General features: G+C 47.8%; 1 pseudogene; it reads right to left on the bottom strand.

The window, feature by feature from the left end:
- Positions 1-3,339: 3,339 nt before the first annotated feature.
- Positions 3,340-6,748, bottom strand: LOC110335131 (annotated as a pseudogene).
- Between the last annotated feature and the right edge of the window lie 720 nt (positions 6,749-7,468).

Genomic DNA, 7,468 nt, shown 5'->3' with positions numbered 1-7,468 from the left:
TAGGGGCACACTGCTGCAGTGGTGGAGGAATAATAGGGGCACACTGCTGCAGTGGTGGAGGAATAATAGGGGCACACTGCTGCAGTGGTGGAGGAGCTGCTTCTGGTGAATGGGCTCAGCCTCAGGTCTGGTATTTTCCATTCATGTAATCCAAGGAGCATGTGGGCATGGTCAGCATTTTTTTTTTTTTTTTTTTTCCTCTGCTTACGAAACTGCCTTCAGAGTGAATGATTCTGTGGCTGGGCACAGCACAAGTCTCAGCAAAGGGTCTGCATGTCCACTGTACACAAGTTGACCCTGCTCTGCTAGTGGCAGATACTAATCCAAAGCTTGCCTCCTTTTGCCCCTATGGTTTTCTTAAAGGATGTTTCTATCAGCATATATCCCAGCCTACTTTTGGACCAAGTGCTTCTGGTTCAAAGCAGTAGGGTAAGCTACCATATCTTCTACCAAAGCGCACTCTGATTCTCTTCATCCACTCCTTCAGTCCCTGTCATGGATGCATGGTGCTTTCAACTTCCATTTGCTCACTTTACAGAGATTTAGATTAGCTTTTTGGGCTGCCAGGATGACTGCAAGTATTTTAGGCTGATGAAGATAATTGGCATCTGTGTGCTCAAATCTTAAGTGTCTGAATTGAAGTACTTTCTTAGGTTTGAAATGCCATTCTAGTTCTATTTGAGATTTCAGTAACTGGCATGCCAGAAGTTCTTAAATAGCCCCTCAACTGAGTGTTGTAAGCACAAATGACAGTGGAAAGACCTGTGGATTCAGAACACTGAGACCCAAGATAGTCCTGCACAGGAATAATTGACTGGTCCCAGGTCACCAGGATGTCTCAAAAGTCCTGTCAGCAAGGTCGTAACATGGTGAAGTTACAAGGTTTATTCAATGACCTTGAGTGCATTCAACTTTTTCCTTTAACTTGGTGTGACTTTTGTTAAATATCTTGTCCCAAAACAAGAAACAGTATTTCTTTGGAGTGGCCACAAGAGGTCATCTAGTCAAAGTGTGGCAAGTTTGCAGACCAGGGGGTGCTCAGTGTTATTTTGACCATCATAACTTTGCCATTATGTTCTGGTATCCTGTCTAGTCGCGTAGGTTTTTCATTCTAGAGTACACTACTGGTTCTGTTTAGTGAAGGAGCTAGACCTATGCAATCTGAAAGAACTTATACTAGAACCTGTAACTGATGAATAAAAAATACTCTGCATGACAGCAGTTTTCTGAATAGCAGGCAATTAGCTATTGGGACTAAAACAACTTTTCAAGATTGTTAATTATGTGTATATGTGTGTTTCTATGTACATGAGTGTTGGTACCTGGGAAAGTCAAAAGAAAGCATTGGGTCTAGAACTGGCATTAGATGTAGTTAGGAGCTGCTCAACACGGGTCCTCTGCAAAAGCAGTATGTGCTCTTAATTAGTGACCTATCTCACCAGATCTCTAAAACACATTTTTAAAAATTTAGCATTTCACAGTATTTGTGAGGCGGAACCCAGGATCTTTTGCATGCTAAACAAGTACTCTACCACTGAGCTACTTGCCCAGTTCCTGCAGTCTTGTAAGTGGCAAGCTCCAGTGAGGGAGCTGTTGCTTCATGGAGCATGATAACAAACCATTTTTAGGTGAGTAAGGTTAGCCACAATAACCTAGGATGACAAAGATGATGAGTTTACTGGGTATGTGTAAAAGGAGGGCTTTTTCTGAGAAGCCATAGTGTAGGAAAAAATAGTACAGCTTTGGTAAATTAAGTGGGCCTGGGCTGCCTGTGTATTCCTAGAGCCACTTGAATGCCACTGAGGCTGCCATCTTTGTTAAGTAGTGTGGTGGTCATGAGCATTTCGAGAGTTGGTGCTACTATACTGTTAGTACTTCTGTTACAGAGCCTTGAGGCACATAGCCAACCAAGGTGTAGGTGTTTACACCTGAAGGTTGAGTCTCTAGAGAAGTGGTGAGTCTATTTGTTTGGCATGTTTGGCATTTTAAGGGATGCATGTCTTAACTCTGTTTTTAAAAGGGATTTTATGTGTGTGAGTATTTTGCCTGCATTAAGTGTACCACATGCATTGATACTCAAGCCAGATAAGGGCATCAGATCCCTTGAAATTGGGGTTACAGATGGTTGAGAGTGGGTGTTGAGAACTGAACCCAGGACCTCTGTTATTAGTGAGGGCTTTAAATAAGCTGTTTCTAATCTTCTGAGATATCTGTACCCTACACTCCATTCCTGCTAGGGAAGCAGAGCCATTTGATAGGTTTGCTTGATGGGTGCAGGGGCTCTTCATCTCCTAGAATGCTGTTTCTTCCGATTACTACTTTCTGTTATTTCTTATCCAACACAGTTAAGGAAGTGATCGTGAGAGTCTTGCTCAATCCCTGCTTTTCTGGGTGGTCAGTTTCTTCATTCCTAAGAGTTGGTTTGGTAGTGCTATATTCCCAGTGCTTTGACATTAGCACACTAGGGATATGGTACCATGGAAGATGCCAAAGGCTGTGGGAAAGCTCCAGAGAATTGAAAAGGCAGTTTGCAACTTAGGGCTCATTATAAAGTTATCTTGTGAGCCAAGACAGGAAGGAGAGATGTCAGCCCTCTGTGGAGAAGGAACCTGGGGAAGGCAGCCAATAGCTGACAACAGGAGACCAGTAGGTCTGAAGCTGAAGGGAAGAAGGGAGGTACAGCCAAGAGGAATGGAGCAGAACAGAGGGCCTTTGAGGCCATTTGAAACAGGCTGTGCCTCTATCTAAGGCATTTGAGGAAAGAGATAGGATCTATTTGAAAGGCTTCATTCCAGCTACCTCAAGCAGAGACAGGAAACAAAAGCAGGGGCCAAGTAAGCAGTTGGTATCATTGAGGCAAAAACTGATCGTGAGTTTATAGGCAATCTGTGAGAGAAACAACCAAGATTAGGATGTGGTTCGAATGTGGGGACAATGAGGGCCAAAGTGGAGACTAAACTTGGCGTGAGTGCCTAGAAGGATGGGTGGAAATGGGAAATGGGTTGAGGAAGTAATTAAATTGAGCAGGGACAACCCATGGGAGCATGAGAGGGCCTGGGGAAAAAGCAAGAGGTATGCAGAAAGACAGCTGGATAGCCCAAGTGGAGGATGAACCATACTGTAAGTTCTAGTTCCCTTTCTATTCTGTTCTGTGACTTCCCAGAGTTCCACCTTCCGTCTCTGTAAAAATCCCACACACACATGGTGGCCGGGGGCACCTTGTTGGAGAATATAGGTTTTACCAGAAACAGTCTATCACAGAAGAAACTTGTAGGGAGAAGCTGAGACTAACTCAGATACTGTACAATTAAAAAGGAAGACTGGGAAGAGCCTGGTCTTTCAGGGAAGGACCCACCTTCTCATTTCTTCTTTTCTCCTGACTCTGTCCCATGCTCTGACATTGTATAGTCGTTGGGTGCAGTTGGCTAGAACCTGAGCAGCTTGTCTTGTCATGTTACCCGTGGGACAAAGGAGGTCAATGCAGGAAATGCAAGGCAGGACAGCTTGTCCAAGTCCAGTTACCCACAAGAGCTACTTCTCCGTGTGGCCTCACTCACCTTCTACCATACAATAACAGCACTTTTGTAGGCATGTCACATATAATTTAGAAAGTTCTTGTGCCCTGGGAATTACCACAAATCTCCTTTTACAATGGCTGATTTTACCTGAGCACAGACGGGACTATGCTGCCTAAGGTAGGCAGCCAAACTGTTCTGCAGCCAGCCTGCACTGCTCAGAAAGAACACTGATTCAGGATATTGTTCTGAGTATGTGTTTCTGATGTTTGGAACCAGTCTTAACTGTGGAGTGGGGCCTCTCCTGGTGGAACCCTGTCATCAGCTGTGACCACTAGTGAGGGTTAGTGACATCCTAGGCTTGCCAGGATTGGATGAGACCTTAGAGACAAATCGGTGTTTCCTCTTCAGACACTGCCCTAGAAAGCCCAGGACATGGGTCAGCTAGTAGCTGCAGCCCTGTGAGGCACCCATAGAGCGCAGAAAGCTGAGGCACGGCTGTAGGGTCCCAGGTGAGCTGGCAGCTAGAATTCTCCAGCTCCAACCCACAGCCCTGCACCAGGCTTAGGATGAGCACCACATCCTCACTCTTCAGAGCACAGAGTACTCCTGTCAGGAGAGGAGAAGTTGTTTCTTCCGTCTGATTACAGTTCTGCTCTAAGATGCTTGCCACCTACAAGAAACAACTCAGAAGAACGGCAGGGACCACCAATGCCTTGGGTGGTGGCATTTACCCTCGAGCAACAGCCAGGGGCCTCTGCTTCCTGTCCACAGCTGGCTGTGGTTGGGGGTTTATGCTTATACATCCTTGCCCTTGATTCTGGAAGTTGTGCAACCCCATTTCTACTCTGGTGCACACTGCCCTTGACTGCTGCTGGCTGTAGTGAAGTATCCTTAGCACTCCCCAGGGCCTTCCAGCCTTTGCTGTTCTGCCAGGCTGCCCACCACTTTAGCAGTTGACTTCCAAGAACTGGCTCCAGAAATATATGAGCCCATTCCAATACAGTCCATCCATGGAGGGGTCAGTTGAATGGGACATCCTCTTAACCCTTCACGTTCTCGGAATGACAGAGAGCTTGAGTGAAAAAGGTTGTGTAAAAGTACTTCAGGATACGGGACAAAGCAACCCCAGTAAGAGGCTGCTCAGAGCTACAGGCTGCAAGGCCAGACCCAGAGCCTGCTCCCTCTGAGTAGGAGCTGTACAAATAAGCTCCAAACAGGCTCTCAAGGAATGAAGATGAGATCTTTCTACAAAGCTGCTCCATTTGTCCCACATTCTCTCCCTGTACCTCCCTGCACTCCAGTACCCCTTCTTGGTCGCTCTCACCAGCTCCATTTCCTCAGATAGGATTTGTCTCTCTATGGACTGGGCCAACAGGCAATGCTGGGGTTCACTCAGTGCTGTGAGACATAAGAGAAGTGGGGTTACCAAGTACAGGAGGTCCCAGGTAGCTCTCTATTGTGTCCTCCTGTGTGGGATCTGATGGAGAGAGGGCTGCATCTCAGGAGTCCTTTGATGAGGAGAAATGGCTAATTCTGGTACCTCTGGAGTTATCTTTCCCAAAAGATTCTAAAAGGTAGAAACTACATCACCCTGTGACAGTCTACCTAGAGCTGGCAACAAAGGGTTTTCACACGTACAAGCTCTTCCACTGATGGTAGTCTTGAACAATAGTGATTAACCAGGGTCTGGGAAGACTTGATCAAGGGTGCTCATACTGTTAGTTTAGACTCAGGGCATCACACCCTATCAGCCCAAGCTCCAGAATGGGGTCCTCCCTCTCCTTCACCCTTCAGGGTCTGCCTTCAGTCACTGACCCTCATTCTTATCTGCTAGGGCTCCAAGAAGGAAGAGGATAGCCCTACTTCTCGAGCATGACGAGTTGCCTGTAGAATCTTTGAGGATGCTTAAGACACAGCCTCCAGGGCTCTCCAGTTGTACGAGCAGCCCTGTGTCCAGAGCCTGTTGCAGCTGCAGGAAAAGGGTACTAGGAAGAGGTCCTTGTTTGTGCATTCAATGCCCCTGTCCGTTCAAGGAATTGCTCCTGCCTCTGGGAACCCACTAGTGTGCAAAGAGCCTGGGTCTGGCCTTGAGCTTAGCTGAACCAGCTTCTTCCTAACTGGTGGGCTAATGAGGGTCTGGACTTCAGGGTCTGATACAGTCCATACAGAGCCCTGCCTTACATTCTCTGAAGAGTGTGTGAGAGCCTCAGTGGAGCTCTGTTCATGCCCACTTTGTCCTCTCCCTGGCTGCCTAGATCTGGGCTCTTTCCCAAGCCTAGTAAGTAGGTCCATCACCATGTCCTACAGCTCCGGGAGTGTGTGATGGTCTCCTGGAGGGTACCCAGCAATGTGTCCCATTGCTCTGAGGACAGTGTGACCAGGTCCTGCAACTGGCTATCTACTTGGTCTTGCAAGTTGTGGGAGCTAGACTCCTCTCCTGATTNCTGGCTGAAGGCTATACCTGTAGAGACCAGATGGAGAGCTACTTGGTTTTGTGACAGTCACCTTCTTGGGGGTCCTCTTTGTTCCCAGCTTCCCCAGAAAACCCAGTGNCACAGGAGTGACCCTGTGCAGCTCCCTCACATTAAAGGTGCCATATATACTTACCTTATTCCCTCCTCTGCCCAATCACCAGAAATTTGCAGGGGCTCTGGTCCACACCAGGCAACTACAGATCTCAGCCAGCCTTTCTACCTGTCACATCACTGCCTTNCTATTTTGCCTCCACCCTTTGACACTGCTCCCACAGAAAGAACAAAGGCTGTCCCAGCTTTGTCTCCCAGGGCTGCTAGACTCCAGTATCTGGGACCCCGGGTTCTGAGGCTCCAGCTCTCATCATCTAGGCTGGAGAGACAAGCATCACTCCTGTATTCAGGAGAGGGAACCAGGGCTTAGGACAGTTGGGAGTCTCCAGTGGGGCATGTTTCTTGGCAGTTCTGGCTCACTTGACCTTTTCAGGTGGAGGCTTCCACAATGGGCTAGGGACACCACATTTGGAGCATTTGGAGACCACAGAACCATNTCAGGGCAGTCACCAACCTTGGTAGTCACTCACCTACCCCGGCATTCCTGCAGAGCTTTCTTTCAGGGAAGTAAAGGACAGCTGCATTTGGCCCAGCAGGGAAAGGACAAACGAACCCAAAGAGGAAGCAGGACACTTGGTCAGAGAGCCNGCATCTGCACTGCTGGCCAGCAGGGCTGGGACTCTGCAGTGTTACCCTACAGGGCATCCTAAAGCAGCCCACGCCCTGCTACAGAGAGTGCTGAGGGGATTGGCCAGGGCAATGGGTGACAATGGTTGGCTCCTGAACTCATGCGTTTCCCTCCCATGGGGACAAAGAAGTGTGTCCCCAATTCTAGGAACCCCAGGAGAGCTCAAGAACTGCTGGGCCCTATGCAATTATGCATAAGAGTCTTTTTTATCATTATGAGTCAGACTCAGATTGCAAACCTTCCCACTATGTAGGACAGGGGTGCAACCCTGAGCCTAGAAGGTGTGGTACTTATAGGAAGCATAGTTTGAGATTCTTTGGAATTTAGGGTGAANGGGGAGGTGACAAGGCAAATCATTTTTCAAACACAATGCCTGTTTGTTCCTGCAGCAGGGTGGAATCGCTGCTGGGAGGGGAACACTTCTGACCTAAGGAATATCTTTATGGTACTTCTCAGGAACTAGTGTGTGTTTTATGGTTGCTTATACCTGTCTGCGATGTCTGATTACCTCCCTTTTATGATCCAAATGTGGTACCTGAATCTTGGACCCAAATCTTTCCAAGGATGTTTGGCTTTTGGGTTTCTCTTCCAAGAACAGGAGCCAGCTGCACCTGGGAAGTGCTTAGCCATTTATCAGAGAGAGTGCCAGCCTCAGTGACAGGGAGGTGCCCATTTGTCTACTCAAGCTGGCTCCATTTGCCCCTTTCTCCCACTCCCAGGCCAAGCAGAGAGATCCA

This window comes from Mus pahari, chromosome 17, assembly GCF_900095145.1.
Source record: "Mus pahari chromosome 17, PAHARI_EIJ_v1.1, whole genome shotgun sequence".
NCBI classification, from domain to species: Eukaryota; Metazoa; Chordata; class Mammalia; order Rodentia; family Muridae; genus Mus; species Mus pahari.
This window is presented reverse-complemented; position numbering and strand designations above follow the sequence as displayed.